The sequence below is a fragment of the Cricetulus griseus genome, chromosome 5 (assembly GCF_003668045.3).
Source record: "Cricetulus griseus strain 17A/GY chromosome 5, alternate assembly CriGri-PICRH-1.0, whole genome shotgun sequence".
Taxonomy (NCBI): Eukaryota; Metazoa; Chordata; class Mammalia; order Rodentia; family Cricetidae; genus Cricetulus; species Cricetulus griseus.
This window is the reverse complement of record NC_048598.1, coordinates 109,578,649-109,602,828: the sequence shown is the minus strand read 5'-3', so window position 1 is coordinate 109,602,828 and position 24,180 is coordinate 109,578,649. Positions and strand designations below refer to the sequence as shown.

At 41.1% G+C, this 24,180-nt stretch overlaps 1 protein-coding gene across 2 annotated transcripts in view; it reads left to right on the top strand.

Annotated features, from left to right (window-relative positions):
* The first annotated feature begins 8,544 nt into the window (after nucleotides 1-8,544).
* Flrt2 (fibronectin leucine rich transmembrane protein 2) overlaps nucleotides 8,545-24,180 on the top strand; it is an 88,421-nt gene continuing 72,785 nt past the window's right edge. Inside the window, exon 1 of one of the 2 annotated variants that reach the window (XM_027419588.2) lies at nucleotides 8,545-9,059. The gene's annotated coding sequence lies outside the window, so the exon portion shown is untranslated. Of the gene's footprint in view, nucleotides 9,060-9,096; nucleotides 12,455-24,180 lie in introns of those variants that run through there. The other variant, XM_027419586.2, reaches the window with a different exon arrangement.

The window sequence follows — 24,180 nt, the reverse complement described above, 5'->3', positions numbered from 1 at the left end:
ATTTTAGAAATGCTTATTCTATTATATATAGGATGGACATAACTTAGGTTTTAGTGGCTGAAAGTCTTCAGTCTCAAAATACTTTGGGTATATTGAGCAACGTTGAGAATATTAATGGATAAGGGAATTTCCAGAGACCATCTAAATGTACTTTGCATTGTAATATGGAAATGAATCATTAGGAACCAGAGACAGAATGCTATATTATAAAATTGATGTGTTTGGGTGTCAGGTTGACAAGGTGTGGAGGTGTGATGATTGTTCCCTGTCAGCTTGACAAGATTTAGAATCATCATGGAAATACACTTCTACGTCTTAGAAGGTGTTTCCAGAAAGATTTAACTGAGGGTGGAAGACCTACCCAGAGTGTGGCTCTAATGAACCTGTGGGCTGGGGTCCCAGACAGAAGTAAATATAGAAAAGGAGTTGAGTGTTCACCTTTCTCTGCTTCCTGACTTTGAGTTACTGTGATCAACTGCCTCCTGCCTCCATGACTTTTCTACCATGATGAACTTTACTTTCAGATTATGGGTCCAAATAATGTGTGTGTTTCTCTGGTATTTTGTCTCAGAAAAAAAAACAACTCACAAAACCATTTCATAGTAAAATACCTTTGTCAATTTGCATCCATCCAGGCTAGCCATCCAGAGTGGCTCTTTAGGGCGTAGTGGGAAATTTCAAAATATTTCACTACCAAGCTCTAATGTTAATTTTAATTTTCAAGAAGTGTTCCAAGTAGAAAAAAAAGGAGGAAACACTGAACCCAAGTAGTGTAAGTAAATGAGATAACTACATCTTGGAAAATCAAGCACTAAAAATATAAGAACAAAATAAAGATGACAAGTTGGGGAACTACTTGAAAACCGTTAGAATTACTTCTATTAGTAAGAAGAGGAAGCATAAAATAACATTTCTTCAGCAAATAATGTGAAGTTTTGAAATGACACAGTGACATATTAAAGTCTCTGGGATTAAAGTCTACTTTATTTCATGAGTAAACTTTGATATCAAATGTAATACCTGAAGGTATTGTGCAAAGCAACTTTGCAAAAAGTATGTAGTTCTATGCATGGGAAGTTTCAGAGAGGTTGTATAGAACTAAGTGATCAAAAAGAGAGAAATAAGACAAAAATAAAACTCTATGAAGGGGCATTGGTATATCTAGACTGAAATATGTGAGACATTGAATTTTGCTGTGTAGATTTCTTCCTATGTTGAGGTTTAAGATGCCTCACTGGAGTTGATTTTTACACATACATCCTAGATGGTAGACTTGATTTAAATGTTCTTATTTGATAGGAAAGAGCCTGGGGCTGAGAGCCATTTAATGATTACCTGATAAATTGATGGAGACTTGAAATAAGATCTTCTAAGTCCAAGTTTGGAATATCTGTAATCGAACAAGCTGAGTGAAGATGTGTTTGTTTTCCTAATAAAAGTCAGCCCTGAATACTGTCTCTGCCTTCCGAAGAAATTAAGTTTATTTTTCTAGTATGTCAATACATAGAAACTGAGAAAACATATATCAGTTTTAATTCAGTATCTTAGATAGACACATTCAATTAAATGTGCTTTCTCAGGTTATAAGATTTTGCCTCTGCTCATCAGAGTTACAGTTAGACATACAAAGCTCAGTTACATTTACTATAATGGCAACATCTAAGATTAAATAAGTCCCTTGGTAGATCTTGAATTTCTTTTTATATCCCCTGTTTAAAAAGGTGTGTCTCTTGGTTATTTCCCCTAGTGCAGTTGGAGAATATACATCAAGTTTTTGCTAGCCTTCCTTTGGAACAGAGCAACTCCTGAACAAATGGCAGGTTTATGTAAGAGGAAATCTCCATGGTTTAATGTGCTTTTGTTTCCTGTCAGTGTGTACCTTCTGTTTTTGTTCATGCATAATCATCTTGTAACCTCACAGAAATGAAAAAATTCAGGGCTGGGAAAATGGATGTTCAAGTAATTACTTATAGGCTGGCTTTCCAATCCAAGTCTAAAGGGCTTTTCATGGGACCAGAGACTTCAGTAGCTGGGGCTGCAACATGCAGAAGTCTGGATATAAAATAATGCCACAGAGGCCCCTATAATATCAGTACACTGTCAAGAGAACTTCATCATTACTTCAGTGAGGCCTTCTCTCTAGAGAAACATCTTTCAAAGCAGTGAAGTACTTTGCAGATATTAAAATTGTTTTATTTCTATAATGAGTATATAATTATGTTTCTCTGGGTCTCCACTAGACTGAGAATTTGACAGGGTAGACACAAAATCTATTCATCAACGACTTGCTACATGTTGTATGATTTCTACAGATGCTTGTGCGGTGTACCCTATACTCTGTAGTGTGACATTTTCAAATTAGAAGGGAATGTATCCCACAGTTGCAGATAGTAGACAACAAACTACTCACAAAATAATTTCATAAATTAATATATTTTCTACTCATGCAATAGAAAAAAAGCAATCTATTCACTGTGTGCTAGTCATGGATTTCCTTACAGTGGTCCCCACCTTAGACGAAAGGATATTTCTGTGCATGTTAAAGAAGGTTTATGTGTGAAATCAAGTCATCTTTGAGCATCTGCCAGGTAAAGAGTGATGGACTGGGTATTACTGATATAGAAGAGTGCAACCAATATAATTCTTTGCAATGATGAGACATAATTGAAAGAAAAACATGTAGATAAATTTCACCTTATGGAAGACTGAAATGAATAGCACAAGGGTGGGAAAATGTTAAAGGGTAAGAAAAAGAGTGGTGGGCGCAATGACTATGACCTCTGCATAAAGATAATGAAATTTTAAACAAATGAGGACTGTGATGTAGTGATATAGAGGAAAATGCAGAATGCCCCTGAAAACACCAAGAAGGTAGAAGAAAGACTTTTTTTGACACAGATTAGTTGAAAAGCACTTTAACGTGAGTACACAAAGAGAGAGGTGGAACCCTCTTCTGAATACTGGAAGCTCTCATAGTATCAGAAGATGATATGCACACTGTCAAGGGAGAGGAAATGATACATAGTCCTATTCAACCACAACAATGCCTGTGCTTGAAAGATATCCCCAATGGTACAATTGTACTAAATGTATGCTCAACGGTAAGGAATTAATGCCTGGTATTATAAACCTAGATAACTAGCCATGCCTGGAGAGGTCATAGGCCAGAAAGTAACTGCCATTTTTCTAAATTAATATACAACCTAACCCTATTACAAATACTTATCTTTGTGGGAGTTCTTTGTCCCCAGACCGATAGCTGGGAAACCAGCATGACACTGATCCAAACCCCATGAACTTGGGTGTCAGTGAGGAGGCCTTGGAAATCCACGGGGCCTTTTGTAGTAGATTAGTACTTATCTCTAGCATAGGAATGGACTTTGGGAGCTCATTCCACATAGAGAGATACTCTCTGAGCCTATACACATGGGGGAGGGCCTAGGCCCTATCCCAAAGGATATGACAGACTCTGAAGACCCCCCTATGGAAGGCCTCACCCTCCCTGGGGAGCAGAATGGGATAGGTAGGGTTAGTTACAGGGGCAGGGGAGGAAGGGAGGGAGAGGGAACTGGGATTGACATGTAAAACAATCTTGTTTCTAATTTAAATAAAAAGGGAGAAAAAAAGAAAGAAAAAAAAACAAATACTTATCTTTAAATCTACATACAAGTATAGCTCTGAGCCTTCATCAAAGAAGCTTCTTTTCAAACAGATGAAGGTCTGCAACTTGTCAAAATGCAGAATAAGGCATGTGGGTTGTCAATCCCAACTGGAACATCTGCAAGACAAAACCCTACACATAAAATCTCAAAGGACATTGTGGAAAAGGAGTCTGAAAAGTTGTAAGATCCAGAATTCCATGATGCCTGATGTTAGATAACACCATCTAAGCATAACATGGGAAATGCACCCATGAAACCTCATAATGTGGTTGCCTGAATATGAATTGCATAATGACATTGTCATTTGACATGCCATGGTGGACAGCAGAAACACCACCTTGACCTACACCTAGAAGTAGGGCTGCATTACAAGTGGTTACTCAATGGTAGCTGAGAGAGTGAGAATCTGTCTTTCCCAAGTACCAGGTTCCAAAGAGGATCTCTAATCCCATGTAGATAATCAGGGACACGTGGAGATACAAGCAATGTTAAATGGTCCTCTCCCTCTCCCTCTCCCTCTCCCTCTCTCTCTCTCTCTCTCTCTCTCTCTCTCTCTCTCTCTCTCTCTCTCTCTCTCCCTGTGTGTGTGTGTGTGTGTGTGTGTGTGTGTAACAATAATGGCTAATGACCCTACTGATTGAAGAGGGCATGAGGTTACTTTGAGGGAAAAAGGTGGATGGAAATGATGTAGGTAATAGTGCTCATGTATTTAGTTCTCAAAAATAAAATAAAACCTTAAATTGTTGTTGATGGAAGTTTCTGTCCTGTCTGGTCCTGCAGCCCTTTAGTTCCAAATAAGCACACAGAGTCTTATATTAGTTATAACCTGTTTGGCCTATTGCTCAGTCTTATTACTAACAAATTCTTACAATTTAAATTAACCCATAATTCTAATCTGTGTTTAGCCACATGACTTGGTACCTTTTCTCAGTAATCATTATTATCTTGCTTCTCTGCCTCTTGCTGGCCACTGCATCTCTGGCTTCCTCTTCCTAGAATTCTCCTAGTCTGGCTGTCCCACCTATACTTCCTTCCTGGCTTCTGTCCAATCAGCATTTTCTTAAACCAATATCAGTGACAAATCTATAGAGTGTTGCAAGTTTTAAAAAAATAAAAGTTTTAAAAGTTTAAAAAAATAAAATAAAAAGTATCAAAGACTTTCATAAATATTTTCTAAGGTCTCTGTGAGAAACCATATGTAAATTTATATTTGGGGTTCTTACCAGTCATGTGGGACAATCATTTTGCTCTTTTAGATATCCTAAGTTTATGAGGGGGTGATGAATTTAGAATTTATTTCCTGCCCGGCATTGGTGGCGCACATCTTTAATCCCAACACTCGGGAGGCAGAGGCAGGCGGATCTCTGTGAATTCGAGGCCAGCCTGGTCTCCACAGTGAGTGCCAGGATAGGCTCCAAAGCTACACAGAGAAACCCTGTCTCGAAAAAAAAAAGAAAAAGAACTTATTTCCTAAGAAGAGAGTACCAAAAGTCAAGAGAACTTCATGACAGAAAAATTGGCAAAGAATATTACAGTTTTGATGTAATAAATGATACCTGGCCCCATGAGATTGGTTAATGATTATTCACAAGAACAACAATGAAAGTTGAAACAGGAAAAGTACAAAAAAAAAAAAAAAAACTGAGACATGCCATAAAATCCCTAATCCTCACTTCTCAAAACTCTCAGGATCAGAGCTGGGAAGGTGGCTTCTTGGTTATGTGCTTCTCATGCAATTATGGGAACATGAGTTTGCATCCTAATGTCCTGTATAACAAACCAGGACCAAGAATGCTTGTAATTGTAGTACTGGGAAGGAGACAGGAGTACCCGGGGCTCACAGGCTAGCCAAGTTGGTGAGCTGTAAGTTCTACTGAGAAAACCTGTCTTGAAAAAAACAAGGTGGAAAGCAGTTGGGGAAGAAAGCAAAGTAGACCTTTGAAGTCCACATGTGTGTGTGCATGCATGCATGTGCGTGTGCACACACACACATGCACACACACCCTCAGGATCTTAAAAAATAGGAGAAACTGATAAACTGTCAGACTGGAAACATCGTTAGGGGATCCTGAGACAGGAAAAGGCTGTAAAGGGAAAGTGTTGAAATGTGAATTTGCTTTATTGCAGTGTTGGCATTATGGTTTCTCAGTTTTTGATAAAAATTTGGAGGCAAGATGAGAGCATTAGAAGATGCTGCCTATACTAAGAGTGAAGGAATTCACCTATTTGGTGAATGCTAGGACTATGTGATGGAAGGGTAACCCCATTAATGATAATAAGGAAATGAATGTCTAATGCACCTTGCCTATGCTGATTCCCTGATGGAGTAGGGAATTTTCTCAATCAAGTAACATTGGATCAGTCACTGGCTCAGTGAAGACTTGAATTTATACAGTATTGAACTTTTCAGTACTTTTGGAACAAACCATCTTCTGTGATCCAGGTATTGTGTTATATTGTTACCTAGAATTAGAAAGACAGGCCAGTAACTCTCTCTCTCTCTCTCTCTCTCTCTCTCTCTCTCTCTCTCTCCTCTCTCTCCCTGTGTGAGTGTGTGTGTATGTTTGTGAGTGTGTGTGCATGTGTGTGTGTGCATGTGTGCATGTGTGTGTGAGAGTGTGTGAGTATGTGAGTGTGTGTTTGTGTGTGATCCTGCACTCATTCTCACATGCTATCTAATAATGGAGAATAATCTGAGATATTAGAAGGGAGGTAAATTTTAGTTGCAATAAAAACTCCATTAAGGACTAAAGCCTTGAAGATTACTAATGAGCTAACTTTCTGTTTCTTTTCATTTCTCTTCTTCCCCTTGTAGACCACCTCAACCACTCTGATTTATCAGTGATTGTTTATCAGTGCAAGTAAAATAGCATGACTACAACAGACCGTGAGTTTGTATAACCACTGTTAGGAGCCCTTGGACCACAACGTTTCTTTTGCTCTGTCTGCTCCCACCTTCATGCATTTCTAAAGCTGACTTTTATTTACTTATTTTTTCTGAGACAGGGTTTCCCTGTAGCTTTGGACCCTGTTCTATAACTTGCTTGTATTCCGGGCTGGCCTTGAACTCACAGAGATCCTCTTGCCCCTGCTACTGGAGCGCTGGGATTAAAGGCCTGTGCCACAATAGCCAGGCCTAAAGCTGACTCTTTAGTCATGTAGATAAGAAACTTATTACATTGCTTCTCTTCATATATTTGTTGTGGTATTTTTTGTAAACTCACATTATAATCATGATAACTGCACCAGTATCTTTTTTTTTTAAAAAAAAAGACTATGCTCATTACACTGTTTCATTATAATTTAGAATCACCAATACTTGAGATTAAAATCTACGTATTGATAACCATTCCCACTTCCCCTGGTAGACTCAACTCTTTCCATCAGCATAAATCTGAAAGCAAAGCCTGTTTAAGCTTCCATCTTGCCAGTTAGCCAAAATGTGTTTTTAAGGGTGAACTCAATAAAGCGTCCTCTCAGAGAAGGATGCAGAGGAAGAGCGGTTCTGAAGGCACAGATGCACACTTGCATAGCAGAATGGATATTTAAAGGCAGGTGGAAGCACACTTGTCCTAAAGTGTGGTCTTTGCGGATTCAAGAGCTCAAGGAGCTATCCCTATGCTCTACTGCCACCTTGGCATATCAGAAGGATTTACAACGGAATTCTTCACTCTGAGGTCTGGAAGCAGCTCCTGAGGCCTCACAGGGCTGCAGGGCTCAGCGAGGCATCTGAAGGGCTTCTATTCACAATGGCTTGGGTACGATTCTGCGTGGGTGGGGGGCCGGGTTCTATTCGGTGGAAAAGCAGGATTAGCTTTCCCCTTTGAAACAATCCGGTTTCAGCAAGATCTACCTGTAGGTAACTCTCGGAGCTTTCTAATAGCTTCCTGCTTCTTTAGTGCAAATGAGAGCCTGAAAAAGCGATTCTGCCCTTTCAGGGATCTGGGTTTGCTCTCAGATCACAGTCTTGGCTCATTTAAGTGTGAGGGTAGAGTAGAGGAGCCTGAGAACTATTTTCTCAGGACGAAGTGTCTTCTGGGGGTCAGAGACTGTTCTCTGTTCATTCAGCTAACTTCCTGGAAGTTCCGAAGGCGTAAGCAAAGCTGTTTACTAAACCCAAGCAGGAGTTTATTATCTGATTAACCTGTTCCAAGAAAGGCACTGAGACACGGTTGATCAAATCGCCCTTAAAATTGATCTGCTGTTTCAAGCCCCCTCTTCCCGCTTTTCAATTTCTTCTTTATTTCCCTTTTTGTGTTTTGTATTTTTATTCCTCCCGATCCCCCGTGTATTTTCACGTTAGCCTTTCTCTTTCTGCCCGTTTCCCCAATCACACCCCCCCCTTTTTTTCCTTCTCAATGGGTGTTCAGGTGTCTTGATCTTCCTTTCTTGAGTGATGTCATTTAGTTTACACCGGCCTCGGATGGGCAGGTGAGAGGCAACTGTCCTTGTGGTTTTATTTAAAAATTTGCCAGGAGTAGTGGGTCCCTGCCTCCATTCCCCTAGTGCTGCACTTGGAATTCTGTTAAGAGTTAGAACTAGATCAGAGATTTCCAAGTCTCAAAGCGCAACTGGGAAAGGAAATGGTACCAGGGGCGGGGTAGGGGTGGGGGACGACGACGACACAGAAGTAAAGGAATAATAATAATAAAAAAAACTTTTCTGGCAACTTCAATAAATCCGGTAACTGGAGGTAAAAAATAGATTGTGAGGGCTGGGTCTGGTCCGGATGAAACGCTAGGCTCCTTCCCAAATCCCGAGTCTGGCTCCGAAAGCGCGCCACTGGCATCTTGCCATGCGAGTGCCCCTAGACAGCCACACGCCCACTGGAACTGCACGTGAACAAAGCTTTTGCCCAGAGAGCCACCGCCTGCGGTTTCTCAGTGCAATGTAGCTTCTATCCGGAGTGTAGGGTGAATACAGGGTTAAGCTAGCTCCCTCCTTGGTAGGAGGGAAAGGAGGGGGAGGGGGAACTAAGCATTCTGTCTCGCCGCCCGCCGGGTACCTTGCAGTTAGTTGTACATTTCAAAGCGGTCGCCATCACTCGTGAGTTTGGCGTCATCCATTGTCACCACCGAGGAATGTGCGCTGGGAGATAACACCAAGTGCAGGGCCTCTCAAAACACTCAGAGCCCTCTCTGCTTCCAGGTGCGCTCCTTTCTGATCCTCCGTCCCGAGTTTCCAGCAGCCAGAAGCAGCAGCTCACAACGGGTCACGGCGTCCACCGAGCCTCAGGACCAGGGTGTCAGTTCTCAACGATGGGCAGGAGGGACCTCGGCGGCGACCCCTAAAACAATACCATGCCCGGAGAGTCCCTCTGCTGCCGTGCCAGCTTCTTCCCTTTCCACCTCCCCGACCCGGTCGGATTCGGATGAGCTAAGGAGACAAGACCACCAGGTAAAGGGATTACTGTGTCAGGTGAAGTTTCTAGTGACTGCCCTAGCTTTCCTGACGCGGGCACCACTGTATTTGGGAAAATTTATTATTTTTTTCCTTCTTTGAGCAAGTGGTGGGTGGTCACCGGATGGGTGTTCTAGGTATTGTCTCTTTTTATTCCCAAAGAATATTGGCTTTCTTTCTTTTTTCTTTCTTTATCTCTGTACCCCTACATGGAGGACTTCTATACTCTCAAGTTGAATCCATATCGTCTAGAGAGTTTTGTGACTGAGTTATGGGTTAAAAACCCCTCGTTTGCCGCCTGCCAGAAACATCCATCCTAAATGGAGTTTACCAAATCCCCCATGCCTTTAGAACTCCAGCCTCTCATTCCCCCTAGAATGACTCTCTTAAACCCGGTAAGTAGCAACATCCCTTACTCCTCTTTGTTGAACACCAGAGTGTTATTATCAAACGTCTGCATCTGAAACCTCTAGCCGCCTTGTGCCCCAAATCCGGAATCAATTAGCCACTAAACTGAGGATGCTGGTTCGTTTTCTTTCCAATCTAGTGTGATTTTTCCAAACCAAGGATCCTTGCTGCTCTGCTCTTGCTCCGGGGACTGGCAATTCCAGGGCTGGAGTAGCTGCGCTTTCCCGACTCAGCGGCGGGGGATGGAGAAGTCCCCCAGAGCTCCTAATGCTGACCTATCATCTCTTTCCCTGCCTGGAAAGTGGAGATGGGTCCTTCTACGCCCCCAGGCGCTGAATGCAAGTCTAAGCAGATGCCCAGAAGGGGAAGGACCCATCCAACTGTCCTCGAGTCCCCAGCAGGCTAGGGGCCTCCTGGAAAGATTTCTCTGCTAAACTAACCAGTCCAGGGCTCCTCCTGGAGCTTTCAGCGCCTGGCGCGAATGGAATCACTTCTGTTTTGTAATCCCTTCCACGATCTATGGTCTGAGCGAGCTAAGGACTCTGCACTGATAAGGGAAAGGAAGATTTAGGAAAGAGCCTGTGTGTCTTGGAAAGACTGATCCCACACTTGCTGTTTGGATATATATTATTTTGCTGGGGGCTGGGGCAGGAGCAGTAGCTGCTGAAGGCTACCGCCATCGCTGCTGTCATCTTGGCAGCTTCTCTTCAGAAGCTCCCAAGATGATTCTCAACTACTCATTCTCCTTAGATCAGAGTCTCCATTCATGCCCCATTCTCTCCTGGGTATTTGTCAGTTGCGCTTTGAGTTTGAAGAAAAGACAGGCTAAACGTAAGTGTGTTCTGGTCGACTTTGTGTATATAAAGGACGGGAAAGAGTGGCAAGTTCTCCTGAACCTCAGTGGTGTCTGCCAATGTGTGCGAATGAGTGTGTCGCGGTGCGTTTTGGGTGGATCCTTGTGTGGCTTGGGAGACAAATCGGGCGTGTCTCCAAGTCGTCTTACCAGGACTTAAGCGCTCAAATCCATGAAGGTAGTAGACACAACAGCGATGAAGGAAATAAAAACAATTGGGGAAGTGGTGCCAAGTGACTCAGACTTTGAACTGAGGACAAGGAGTGCGGTCGCGCCTGGGGTTCGTCCGGAAATCATCTCCAGCGGGTTACAGGCAACGCCCTTGCCAAAGTCGTCAGCCCAGAATGCTGAGAAGATCCCCGGGGAGTTGGTCCAGGGCGAGCTTTCAACTTGCAAATTGCTTTTCCTGGGGCCCTACCCACAGCGCGCCGCGTTGCAGACTAATGCTTGGTGCGGGCTTGTTCTCCCTCTTCTGTTAGTATTCCGCCGGTCTCCAGACTAGTTAAAACACGATCACAACTTGCTGGAGACTTCTGGGCAGCAATGAATGGAGGAGCAAATCAGGCTACTACCCCCTTGCCAAAAAGAAAGGAAAAAGATCAAATGAAAGAGACATGTCTCAGATTTCTTAGATTACTCTTTAACCTTTGCAAAGATAATCCCAAGTGAGAAAGGCGTGCCGGTTGGACGTTTTAACTACGCAGCCTGTTTTCATAGTCTTTGCAGCTGACATTGTCAGTTGTCCATCGTAATTTAGAAAGACAACTCATCTACTGAACATCACTCTTGCCAGGAGCAGCCAGGGTGACAGGGGAAAGTGGATGTGCTTAAATATGTTGCCAAACTCTAATTCCTCCAATTAAAGTTTATGGAAGAAAGCTAGAGGAGCAGACCTTTGACGCGCTGGGGGTGCGGCACGTCCCCAGTGTTGCCTGCGAGTAAAATAACGCCATTTTGGTTGAGAGACTTGCTATATTTTTACCCTCTAATGTTATGTTTCCATCATTTCTGAGTCTAAGTAATAGATCATCTGGCATAGACATCCAGCGGGCGCACTATAGGGAAAGGGTCCTTCACCGTTTAGAGAAGCTGGGGGGTAGGAAGACGCCTGAGTTTTAAAGATAGAGGCGAGGACCTGGGTCAAGTTGGTATTCCTGGAGCAGCCGGGTGCTCGTGAACTCTCTCCAGGGAAGACAGGGTTAAAAGCCCCATCTGACTTTGGCTCTTGGAAAGCTTAGGGTTGCTGCGACTCCTCCCAAGCATTCTTTAAACCAGAGAAGTGGGAGGGACTGGGCTTGGGAGGGAGGAGAAGAGGGAGGCCAAGTAAGAGGGCTCGAAGAGGGGAGCGCGCCAGAACACGAGGGACCGAGGGAGAGGAGGGGCGCGCAAGCTGCAAAGCCTATCCCGGGAATTCATTACAGTAAACATCTCCTGGGGGTGTCAAGAGGGGTGGGGGTGGGGACCTCGGCTCCTACATTAGCGGACGGGTCCGATCAAGGCAGCAGTGTGGTTGGACCAGCCTCCAGACCCGCGCCCCGCAGACGCTGCACTTGGAGTCAGACCCGCGCCCGCCCCCGCGCAGCCAGCCGGAGCTGCACGCCCTGCTGCGCGTGGTCCGCACACTCCCCGCGACCAAGCACCAGCCCAGTTCTCTCGCCGACTCCCGCGTTCCTCGGTCTCCCAGCAATCCGGGTCTAGGTCTGGACTGTCTCCGCCGCCCTCCTAGATCGCCCTACTTTTTGGGGGGTTCGAGGTGGAGAGGGGGAGAAGGAAGAGGAGAGGAGACCGGAGCTGCGGCTGCCCGAGCCTAGATAAAGTGGCATGCCCGACCCCTGGAGGAGGAGGTGGCGGAGGACGGGGGAAGACGATGCCGCGGCTCCGTAGGGGACGTAGGCGACAGCGAGCAAGGCGAGCCGGGCGCTCAGGCTCCGGCAAGCTGCCGGGAGGCGCGCACCTCTCTGAGGCTCTGGCCTCAGCTTCCCGGAGCTCCGACGCAGCCAGAAACAGAGCTGGGTTGCAGCAGCCGCCGCCGCCACCTGGAGGACCCAGCAAAAGTTTGGATCTGGGGGAGGGCGCTGCGCTGAGCGGGATTACCAGCAGGGCTGGAGAGAGACCTGGAAAACCTTAGCAGGTAAATGAGTACCCTTAACCGTGCCTCCCCGCCCCACTCTGGGCTGGAATCTTTTGAGAACCTTTACCAGGGTTAGCAGGTTTAACTCAAAGTAAGACGGTCGTGGTGGGGGTGGGGGGAGGCAAGTTCAAGGTCCCAGGGATGAGGATCCATCACTGGCAGTCATGTTAGCTGGGGATGGGAATGGGAGTGTGTGGCTGCGGGGGTGGGAGGTGTCTTGGTGTTTCTTCATGCCAGATTGGCAGCTGTGTGAGTCGACCCCCCCCCTCCCAAGTGACGAAGAACCCTGGGCCCCAGCTGGTGTCTGATTCTGTACAGTTTGGAAATTTAGAATTGTGTATCCAAGGACTTTTAAGTGTGCCTCTCAATCCAGGGAATGATTGATGGATTTCATTCACCCCCATTCTCGCATTCTCTTAGCCTTATGTCTTAAAAAAAGAAAGGAAGCTTACTTTTGCTCTCCTGTTTCTCGGCTTTCTCTGAATCTTAGATTTGGAGAGAATTATGAATATTGAAAGCAAAGTAGAAAGACGTATACCGCTTCCCCCCCCCCCCAATCCCCGGAGTCTTTCCTAATTTCATTCACCTTCTGGTGTGGTAAAATAGGAGCTATAAAAGTCACATTTTCATTGCAGGCTAATATGAAATGTTAGTCATTGGAGGTGTGAATTTGCTCTTTGTGTGTATGGTGCGGGGCAAGAGGGGGCATGGATATGGATGTGCATGTATGTTCCACTGCCTGGGGTTAGTGATGTTGCAGAGAGCGCCCCTCTTTCCTTTGGACTGATGCTCAGTGATGTGGGGGAATTGAGAATGGCCTCCTGTGTGAAAGGAGGGTAGGACATCAGAGGGAAGACACTCGCTGTTCTCAACAGCAGCTCCATGCACTTCAGCTAACAAAATAGCTACTGCTCACTCCCAGGGCACAAAAGATTTAGCACCACCGTGACCCCTTAAGGCACTGTAGAGTTCTGAAGCAGCTCTTGGGGCCCTCGTATTATCTTTATTATGATGATCACTATTAATTCTTCTGGAAACTCCTAGTCCATTCTCTGAATGAAAATCATCCCCCCTGAGAGCTTGTGATTAGTTCTAATAGAGGGGATCTCCGAGTAAAGCTGACAGTAAACTAATCAAGTAAGTGCAAGGCGCAAATCCCTGCAAATGCTCCTCCAGGAGTGCAGGGTGCTGATCAGATTTCTTTGCATGCTGTGTTTGTTGTGCCCAGCCTCTTCTAAATGGGAGCCATTGCTCCCCCATTCAGCTGGGAGGCTACTTAAATCACACAGGGTTCCAGTGAGCTTCAGAGCATGTCCACTAGCTTACAGCATTATTGCTAAATTTATTATGGCTAACTTTCCCCAGCCCAAAGCTAATGTGAAGGATGGCTTCCATACCAGAGCCGGATCCTCTCTAGTCCTACTTGGTATGACCTTATGAAATCAGCGAAGTATCTCCCCAACATTCTGGGGTAAATAGAATGCCTGGTTGGCATTTATCCAGGGCTGTATTTGATTGTTGCCGTATGTATATAGTATGTATATAAAATTTTAGGTCAGGATTTCAAATGTTAGAATTGGATTATGTCTTTTAAATCACCAAGGATATTTACCAGATACATCAGGCTTGCTGGTCACCATATTAGAGGAGAATCAATCTTTGGGGAATATGCACACCAAGAAAAGTTGCCCATTTTATTGCCCCTGAATCCTGAATATGTAAACCCCCCCCATTTGCTTTTTTTTTTTTTTTCAGAAGACTGAGGAGAAATCAGAATAGACTAGGGTAAAACCCTTTAAGGACCTTTATTAATGACTGTTGACAGTACAGCACCATACTGTCACATCAAGTTGCAAGTATCATGACTGTAGGAAGTTGGAAGATGTGATTTTAAACATTATTCCATGTGTCGGATAGTAAAAACACAGAACTGTAAAAAGAATTGGACCAACTATACTATTGCAGAATCTATTATAGACAAGGAATGCTAGGCTTTTTGTTGTTGTTGTTGTTGTTGTACCTATATCTTCACACTTACTGTAGTTTCACTACGTTTAATAAATTCTAGGGGATGCTTTGAAAGTAATAAATTATGTCATGACTCTGGGGTCCCTAAAGCACTCAAGTTTTTTCCTGTATGCAAGGTTTGAGATGCTGTGATCGTATCTGAGTTTGAAAAGCTGGATCTCAGTTGAACCTCCTCTGATGCCCTCTGCATTTACTTTGGCCTGTTGGATAGCTTGACTTAGGATTTAGACTACTCTTCCTAAAGCAGCGGTTAAGTTTCCCTGTTTGAAGCTGTGACTTCAAGTATGTCCACAACCAGAAGAGGCTGGGATGGAGCATCTAATCTAGTTTGACTCTTCATCTCTATACCTTTTACAAGGAAGAATGGCAAGTGCTGACAGGATCAGCAGTGCCTTAGGTTCAAAATAAATAAATAAATAAATAAATAAATAAATACATAAAAGGAAACAGTGAGGGCACTCAGAGACCCTGATGCCTGTTTAGAATATTCCAGTAAGGTGAAGGTGATGAACTCTGTTTCTGTTTGATCCGTGATTTTCTGGATAATCATCATTTGATATATTTAATTTTAATTCAAGTTTCCCCCCAACACACATACTGGATTGCTTTAATAACTTTGTGGTTTCTGCCACACCGATTCAAATTCGGTCCATTAGTGACCTCTATCTGTGAGAAGGGAATACTCATTGTTTTTCTTTCTTCTCACCAGCATCTGCAGACAGATGATGTGTGTCTGGGGACCTGCAAACTCCATAGATCTTTCTGAATATTTCATATTTTGTTTCTAATTTGATTTTTCTAATACAGAGTTCAGTGCAGGTAATGATATTTAATAACAATAATAAAATGTTATCAGGGGATGGAGTCCTACACTAAATGATTATTCCATAAAACGTTGACAATATGATCCACATAAATTAAATCCCAGCAGTGTATACTGCCTGAAAGACTTGTACATGCAAGGCCACTGTTGTGTTGAGACTCACAATGCTGCTGAATGTCTGTGGAATTTTATTGCCCCTAAGTGCTTACATAACAAGGGAAACTTGAGACGGCCCAGAACATATATGTGGTAACCTGACTTCTTAGTAGCAGTGTACATGTGTCTTTAAATTCAGCTTGGCTGCTGCTGTGAACTTAGCTTCAGATGAGGGACTAGATGGAGTATGAGAAGGCTATTTCTAAACAGATGGTCCTTTTAAGGGGAACTCCAAAAACCTGACTCTTAATCCAGCTTTATCTTCTGGGGCTTTTCAAGTAGAAGCCCGAATTTTAGTTGATTATTGGAAATGTTAATTGAAGCCAAAGTTTACTGCATTTCTTAACTTGGGTGGATATCATTATCTGGCATTTTCCACATGTTTTTGATGTAGTGGTGTTTGGGATGTGGAGTTTTAGGAGTTTTTCTTTCTTTTCCCTTGGGCAGGTTTTATACCAAAGGCATTTTAAAAGACCAATTATTGTTATTATTGAAGTTAAACAACCATTATAGTATACCCACAGGCTTCCTTTCTTACTGTTCCTGCCCTCGTTTATTTGCTTTTTCGAAATCATATTTTTTCCTCTATAACTACATGCTGAGGGATGGAGCAGTATTATCAGTATGTTGAGACTGTCTCTAATGAAAATCAACCTCCAAGTTTATAACAAAATGTAAACCTATACACACCTCCATGGCTATTTTCAGACTGATTCTTTTCAAGGGTCTAAGTATATTCCTTTTTTAAGGACTACAACACAAATATCGTAATAAAAATATCCTGTGTTCCGATGAATACAGAGGTTTATTTCAGTTGCATGAAACAGTAAAACACTGTATTAGCAAAATAGTCACTGGTATTTTGAGAACATGGTCAAAATCTGTTAGAACCTTCATGCCCCCCCCCACTCCCTTTTTTTTCTACCTTTTGGCGAATTTCACATCTACTGGTCTCTTTTGGTTTTCTTTGATTCTTTCTACTGTGGCTCTTTGAAGTGCTTCAAAATTAAACAGTAGCTACTTTTTAGGGAAATTCATCATGTTATGTTCAGGATTCCAGGAGAGTTAATGACGCAGAAAAAGTCCTGTAAAACGTCTTTCTAAAAGAAGTCCTTCTCCTGAAGGCTTCCTACTTATTGGCCTCCTGTACCATTTGCAGTGAATTGGAACTCCGTTATTTGTTTTTCAAATACCACCTCTAACTTAATTTAATGTGGGATGTATTTCTGTAGAAGTGTGCATTGCCTTGTGTGTCCTGAGTCTCTTGAACAAAGTGGTGTCATTGTTACCAAACTGCAATAAGGGAAGGTCACAGAAAGTCCTGTGATATAATTGAGGAAGTCAGATGCCTCATTCACAATCTTTAAACACTGGTCAGTTACGCTGCTGATATTTAATAAAGACATACTTTTCTTTTCCTGCCAGCTTAGTGGTTAAAACTTCAGCCATTTTTGGAAGCATTCACAAAATAAATCTTTGGAGCTGCAAACCATTGTCTTTCCTTGATGATTCTCATGTTAATTTTAGAGGAATGTGCAAGAAACTTGGAAGAAGCCTTCCTTTGACCTAGGTTTACAGGCCCTATTGTTCACTTCAGCTATATTGATATATTCCAGTTCTTTTTATCCAAACTTTCATAAAGATAAAAGGATCCCCCATATAAACTTTTGAAGACCCTGAAGGGGTTTGGAGTAAAACTTACTAAAAAACAGGTTCGAAAGTTCATAGATTACAATGATCACTGAGACCAACCTTTCTAGGAGTGAAAAATCTGTGGTTCCTGTGAAGGTTCATGAATACACTGCTCACTGGAGTCCACACAGATCACATGGCCAAGTGGAAAGCATTAGACACATATTAGTCCTGAAATAGGTTCACATGTTAGTGTCACTCTTAGTGCCAGCTGGTTGTGGGTGTCACTTTCCTGATAATTCAATGTCACGACAACCTTTGGGATCATTTTCTTTTATATTTTGCTCCCAAGCTTGGATGCAGATGCTTGGATAAAGGAATTATGAAGGGGTTCTAGTATTTAACTACATGTAGGACAAAGGGGAGCTAAGAATAAAGAATAAAGGGGAGGTTGTATAAACATTGCCCTTCAAGACTCTATTATAATTTGTTTCTTTTTCCCTAATGGTCCAACTTCTGCTTAAGTGACACAATGAAGTTAAGGGTTACCTGACTCTACACATAGTTAACAATGATCATTCCTTTTAAATCTTAATGAAGTAGATGCACAAATCTCCAAATATGGAGTAAAAGTTTTGTTCTTTATAGATTCACCAAAAAAAAAAAAAAAAAAAAGGTCAGAGGTGTGTGTTTTTGTTAAATACAAAAACTTCATGGCAGTCTTTGATGTATGTACATTTTAAATAATAGCATTTCCCCACCTCCCTTCCACTATTATACAAGAGTATTTGAGTTTTTCTCTGCCGAATGATTTTGTGGTGTAGGCAACTGGCTCCTCAACTATGATAGAGCATGGGAAGTGTTTTTGTTTTTGTTTTTTGGGGAAAGAAAAGTACAATGTGAATTTTTTGTCAGTATATTCCTTCCTATATTTGACCTTGTAGGTACTGCTTAATCTCCTGGAGAGTTAATTTCCTCTTTGCAGGGTTCACCAGAGTTGTTGAGAGGTCAAACAAGATTAATGTGTGTGGAATGCCTTAGTAACAATACGGTGTTATATTCTCATAAAGAGGCATTATTCATGTTGATACCATTTGTCATTGCATGACTGTCTTGTGCTAGGATAGGCTAGCTTCTGTCTAATTAACAGGTTAACCAATAGATTCCCCTGCTCTTTCGTAAGTCTTAGTTTTTGTGTGTGTATGTGGTTTCACAAACTTAAGTGTTTTTTGGACCCATGTATAAAGGATAACTTTTTCCACCAGCTGCCTGGGTTCTGCCACCGCTTTAGGGCCCTCAAATAACACACAGAGTCTTATATTAGTTACAATGTTGCTGGCCAATGACTAGGATTTCTTATTTGCAAGCTCAGTCTTAATTATTAACCATAAATACTAATGCATATATTTTTATAAGGACTTATCTTACTGATTATGCTGACCTTCTGCCTCCTCTCTTCCTGGGATCATAAGGCGACTCCCACCCCCTTTCCTACTTTTCCCAGAATCCTCCTCTTCTAGTTCCACCTAACTTGCTTCCCTATTGGCCAGCAGTTTTTTATTTATGCACCAATAAGACAAACATATACACAAAAGGACCTCCCCCATCGTCCATGTATCTTTTTTTTTTTTTCTTCCACTCATTTAGTGATTGGTTGCCTCTTTTGGTGAGCTTTCTCTGTTTTGATGTTCCTCTTTGCAAGCCCAAAAGGTAATTAGAATGAGATGAGTTAAAGGATTAGACTCTCATTTCCATGAACTACTGAATAGCTGACAGAGACTGAACTGACCTTGGATGGGTTCTATTAAGGATCTCTATTGGAAGAAACTTCACACTCCTTTGAAATAAAATTGCTTTTGTTTCTGACCAAATGTAAACTTTATGTATGAGATTTACTTTTTGTGAAAAGAGTAGAAGTAAAAAAATATAAAAAAGTATGGTGTGTTTTTTAAAAAGTTCCCTTGTAAGGGAAGACTGTCATTTTCGTTCTTTGGTTAAAAAAAAAAAAATTCATTCATTCATTATCATGAATAGAAAGATATGATTGGCTTTGATGAAAATATATATTATGGAACTTTGTGGTGCTAGTGTTACTAACTCTTGATGGCATTAAGAGTTGGTGTTCATTGCCTATTTCTGTGAATTTTTCAGTTGTCCCATCTTTAATTGTTTGTTTCCACATTGGCTGCACTTTGCTAATGTGTTTACATGCAGGCTTTTTTGAAGGCTAATTCTGAGTGTTTTAATGTCTCCTGATTCAAAGTTTCACAAACATAGCACATTTGTAAAATGTGCAAAGTTCTCTTGAGATGGTGATTCCTGGTCAGAATGAATATTTTAACCAGTGAATCTAATTTCTTTTTAATTTCTAATATTTTACATGTCCAAGTTCTATAAGATAGTCTTACTTTCTGTTTCATTAATTTCTTTGTTATGAATTATTTTTATGCTTATTGAAATTACTGAAACAGGGGTCTCACTGTGTAGCCCTGGCTGTCCTAGAACTTACAGTGTAGACAAGGTAGACCTTGAAGTCACAGAGATCTGTCTGTCTCTGCTTCCAAGTGCTGCAGTTAAATTCTGCATCACTACTCCCAAGTCTTCCTTAACTTTAGCATTTTTATAATACCTTGTAAAGCTCATGATTATACATAGTATTTCAAGAATGGAAAATTGCTTTCAAAATTTGGCAAAATGGGTCAAAATGCTTTTGAGTCTGGCCTTGTTAAATACTTTAATAATAAGATTTTAAGAAAGAAGATGCTTTCTACAGCTTAAAGTTTAAATATTCAAATGAAAAGAGCTTATAGGCATCTTTCTGTGTAGTTAGTAGTTTAGTGTGTATCCTTGCAATATATAAACATATCTTTTGTCTTGGAGACTGGAGGGGAAATACTATTTACCCTAAAATAAGCTGCTGTTAATTTAGCTGTTATCTCTTTGAGATAATAAACAAAAAACAGGTTTCACAAATAATTTTAGGGTTTTGTTGCTACATCATTCCTTCTTTCCTTTTTTTGAGATTATAATGTAATTACACTTCCCCCCTTCTCTTTCTGCCCTCTGAACCTTCTCACACAGCCCACCTTGCTCTCTTTCAAATTCAGGCCTTTTATATTACTGTTGCATGCATAAATGTATATGCTTATGTGTATACTCAAATATTTTCAAATATAACCTGTTCCAGTCTGAAGGGTGCTACTCACAAGCATGGCCTCAGGACTGAACATTTGGTATCAGACAACCAACTCGTATGATCTTTCCAGGAGAAGACTATTTTTCCAACTCTTAGCATTCCTTAGGTGTCTATAGTTCTTTGACTGGAGGTTTTCTTTTCCATGTAGGCCAAAGGAAACAGTGTGTAAAGAAAAGTACCAAATACTGTGAGCATGTCTGTCTCTTATAGTGTAGATTATGATACTTTAGAAGCAGAAGGTATACTAACTACACGTGGTAAGAAATCTTTTCCATTCACTTAGAAGATCGTCTTTAGCACCTGCCATGGGTCAGACAAATAATGCAGGCATAAATGACCAATATGACTGGAGAGTCAAGAAGGAAGTAGCGAATGAGTCCTATGCTGAGGCTCTGAGATGGTAGCAGGAGAGGGTGATGCAAAGTTTATGTATGACTGAAGACATTGCTTTCGACCTGAGTAAATGAGCCAGGATTATGCAGTGAATGGAACTCTGCATTTTGGACAGTGAGAACCTTAAGTCCTAATGTTGGCTCTTCCTACTTGTTAAATTGGTGAAATGTGCTATTTTTTTTAAATGCTTCTTAGTCTTTGTCTCGTTAAGTAGAAAATGGGATGGTTGGGCATGCATTTTTTTGTGGTAGAGAAGCTGCTTAATATATATGAGGTTGCTGCTGTGCATTTCTAGCTTAAGAAGGACTGGGAAAGAAGGAAGGAAATGCATGCAGTGGAACCTATAGAGGACAAGAAAGGTAAAATTGTATACAGTGACAAAGGAGCCATTATCTAGTAGGGAGTGGTATAAGAAGGTGGTTTGAGATAGGACTGGGAAAAGACAGAGAAACAGAATGTGGGAAAAGACAGAGAAACAGAATGATGACTTCTCTCAAGCTGGGGAATCAGACACACCAAAAAGTTCATTGGAATCTCCACTTTTTCATTATTAAAAGTTGTGTGCAATGTGCTCGCACACACAGCAGTATATCCTTGCACCCTGGACCAATGTTTGCAAGAACCCCAGGTTGTAGACTGCAACACTTATCACAGTGAGCTATGTTGATTATGTCTGTCAAGGTAGAGCAATTTTTATCAAAATGAATTTAAAGCTTGCCTTGCCCAATTCACTTCACCCATGACTTTTGGCAGAGTCATGAAAATAATTCATTTTAAAAAGTTAATATTCTGATTATTGTTATAACTTTTTAATATTGTTTCTGTCCATGTGCAATGTTTGTCCCTTAATTGTCCCATCTTAATCAAGTCAATCAGAACTGTGTAAGAAAGCTAGCTGAGGCTTGGTGTAGGTGGCACATGCCTTTAATACCAGCATCCTGGAGGCAGAGGCAGGCAGATGTCTGTGAGTTCAAGGCCAGCCTGGTATCCCCCCCCTCAAAAAAAGAAAAAGAAAAAGAAAAAGAAAGAAAACCGTCTGACCTTGAGCCAGTGAGTTAGCCGATAGACAGTTCCTGCCCTGCCTTTCCTCAATGGTGGAATGTGATCTGGAAGTGAAATTTGAACCCTTTCCTTACCTAAGTTGCCTTTGGTTATGGTGTTTTTCAGAGCAACAGAAAACAACCTAGAACACTTATGTAATGATGGACATTGGATATGGGATGGTGCTGTTGGACTATCAGTTCAGTATGAAAGCATGTCTTTCAAAAGCAGTTCAATTAATTTAAAAATGGGACTTTGCACAGCTTCCATAATGGTTTCTCAGAGAGTATAGTCTCAGAAACTGTTCAATATCAATTTTAATACATTATACTCATATATGTATGTATAAAACAGTATATATAGTTATATATATGTATACATAGTTATAGATCAAAATGCACAAATTAATATATATGTATTTATACTATATAGTATATATATATATGTATATATATAATATGTATGAGCTTTGCTCATTTTTTTAACATTGTGAGTGTATAGTGTAGTGATTTATAAAAGATATGTTTAACAGGATGTTAAGCAGGTCCAGGCCACCAAGTACGGAAACATAGTAGCTTTTCCTTTTAAGATCACATAATTCATAATGTAACACAAATACATGTGATTAATCAAATTGGAGCAGTGAGCGCCAGGCACCAGAGTACCCTTTGTAAGGTGGTACTATATTTTTAAGTAGCTTCTGAGCTACAATTCAACCCAACAGAAAACAATAAGACCTTGTTTTGCTATTTTAGAAAATGTAGGAGAGATTAAAATTCTTTGGAAAATGATTTTTTTAAAAAAATGTTTTTCTTTTTACTCAAATAAGTAAGGAACAAGTCCAGTAGTGCTGACAGCAATGGAATTTAAAACTTCAGTCTAATACTCTCAGACTCCAAGGGATGACAGGCAGACTTCTGTAGGAGTCAGGAGCTTAAAACTGAAGGCTGGGCAAAGACTGAATCTTACCCATGTGCTGCTCGCTCACCATGTTAAGTTTTGTGTAGGGCATTTGGGGTAAATGTTCATGCAAGACTTCATACTTGCTCAGAAAATGGTAATAGCTTAACCTGTAGCTGAATTAAGTGAAGACGCTTGATAAAATGCAAGTTTTTGGATTCTAGCATTGGAGATTATGCCTTAATAAACTTTAGTGGAACCTGGGCTTAAGGGTTCTTAAGAGCTCCTTAATTGTAATATGACTGTTAGATTTCATTCTTTCTGACCATCTGACCTTAATATTCTGTGGGTATATAATAGTCTAGTTGAGAGTCACAGGAATTTAAGAGGGGGGGCGGGAGAATGTGTGTGTCTGTGTGTTTTCTCACTTAGGCATACTGCTCCATATACTTTTATTCTTCAGATATTAGGGTTGGATTCACTCTTGGAAGAAACAGTGTCTTATGTTTTTCTCTCTCCATCAATACTTCCCTGAACCCTCATACTCTTTTACTATTACTAGAATTAATTTATTAGAACATTGAATAAGCCAAAAGATGCAGTTGTATCATAATCTTCATTTATCTCATCTGTTTCATGGATTCTCTGTCCTTGTAGACAAAGCCTATCTGTATATGTTGATCTTTCTCAAAAGATCCGTATTTATCCAGATCTCAAACCAAGCTCTCATTTGTCCTCAAACACCCATTCCATGGATTTAACTAATTTAAGAAAATTAAACTTTTCCTTGGTCTTTATCTGTTACATAGACTATTATACAATCATTCTTCTTTTAGGAAACTTTTCTTGTAGAAGTCACTGGTATGTAAGCTTTCCCCCTCAACAGCATAACTTCACTGGCTGCTGGTTCATGTTGTGTTATAATGTGTTTTTACTCATGTCTATGTGTCTAACTGGATTAATAGATCTTTGACTCAGTCATTCTTTTTCCTAGTGTTAATGAAAATGCCTGGTGCAGCAAGTTCTTCATACATGTAATTAAATGAGTTTATCTGTAACTTCATGAGCTGATCATGAAGGACAAGATCTTCATGCTGTAGCAGAGAAGGGCTGTTTGTCAGAAGTACAGTTCATTTCTCTACATTGGTTGCCTAATGGAAAGAAATATAGCCCCCGCCTTTTGACTTGCTCTAAGCAGGTTTTACTGGCAAATACCTGCTGGTTAACCAAACCCTGATTGGCATCAAACTTTTCAACCCACACATGAGGTAATTCAGATGCCACATAGCACCTATCTGTTTGAAGAAATAATTTTGTTTCATGATACGTCTTTCCTGATGCCAAATGAAACTTTGTTAAATAGGTGCTCATATGGATGTGCATTTTCACATGGAATAAAATGCATAACTCACTGAATTAACTTTATGGATCTGTCTTGGCAGAATTAAAGAGAACAAAGCAAAGCACATGTAAGTTTGTAGATTTGCTCTCTTTTTATAATTTTTGTTCTTTGATTTTATTTTATGTATTTTATCTTAGGTTGGTTCTTTCTTGACA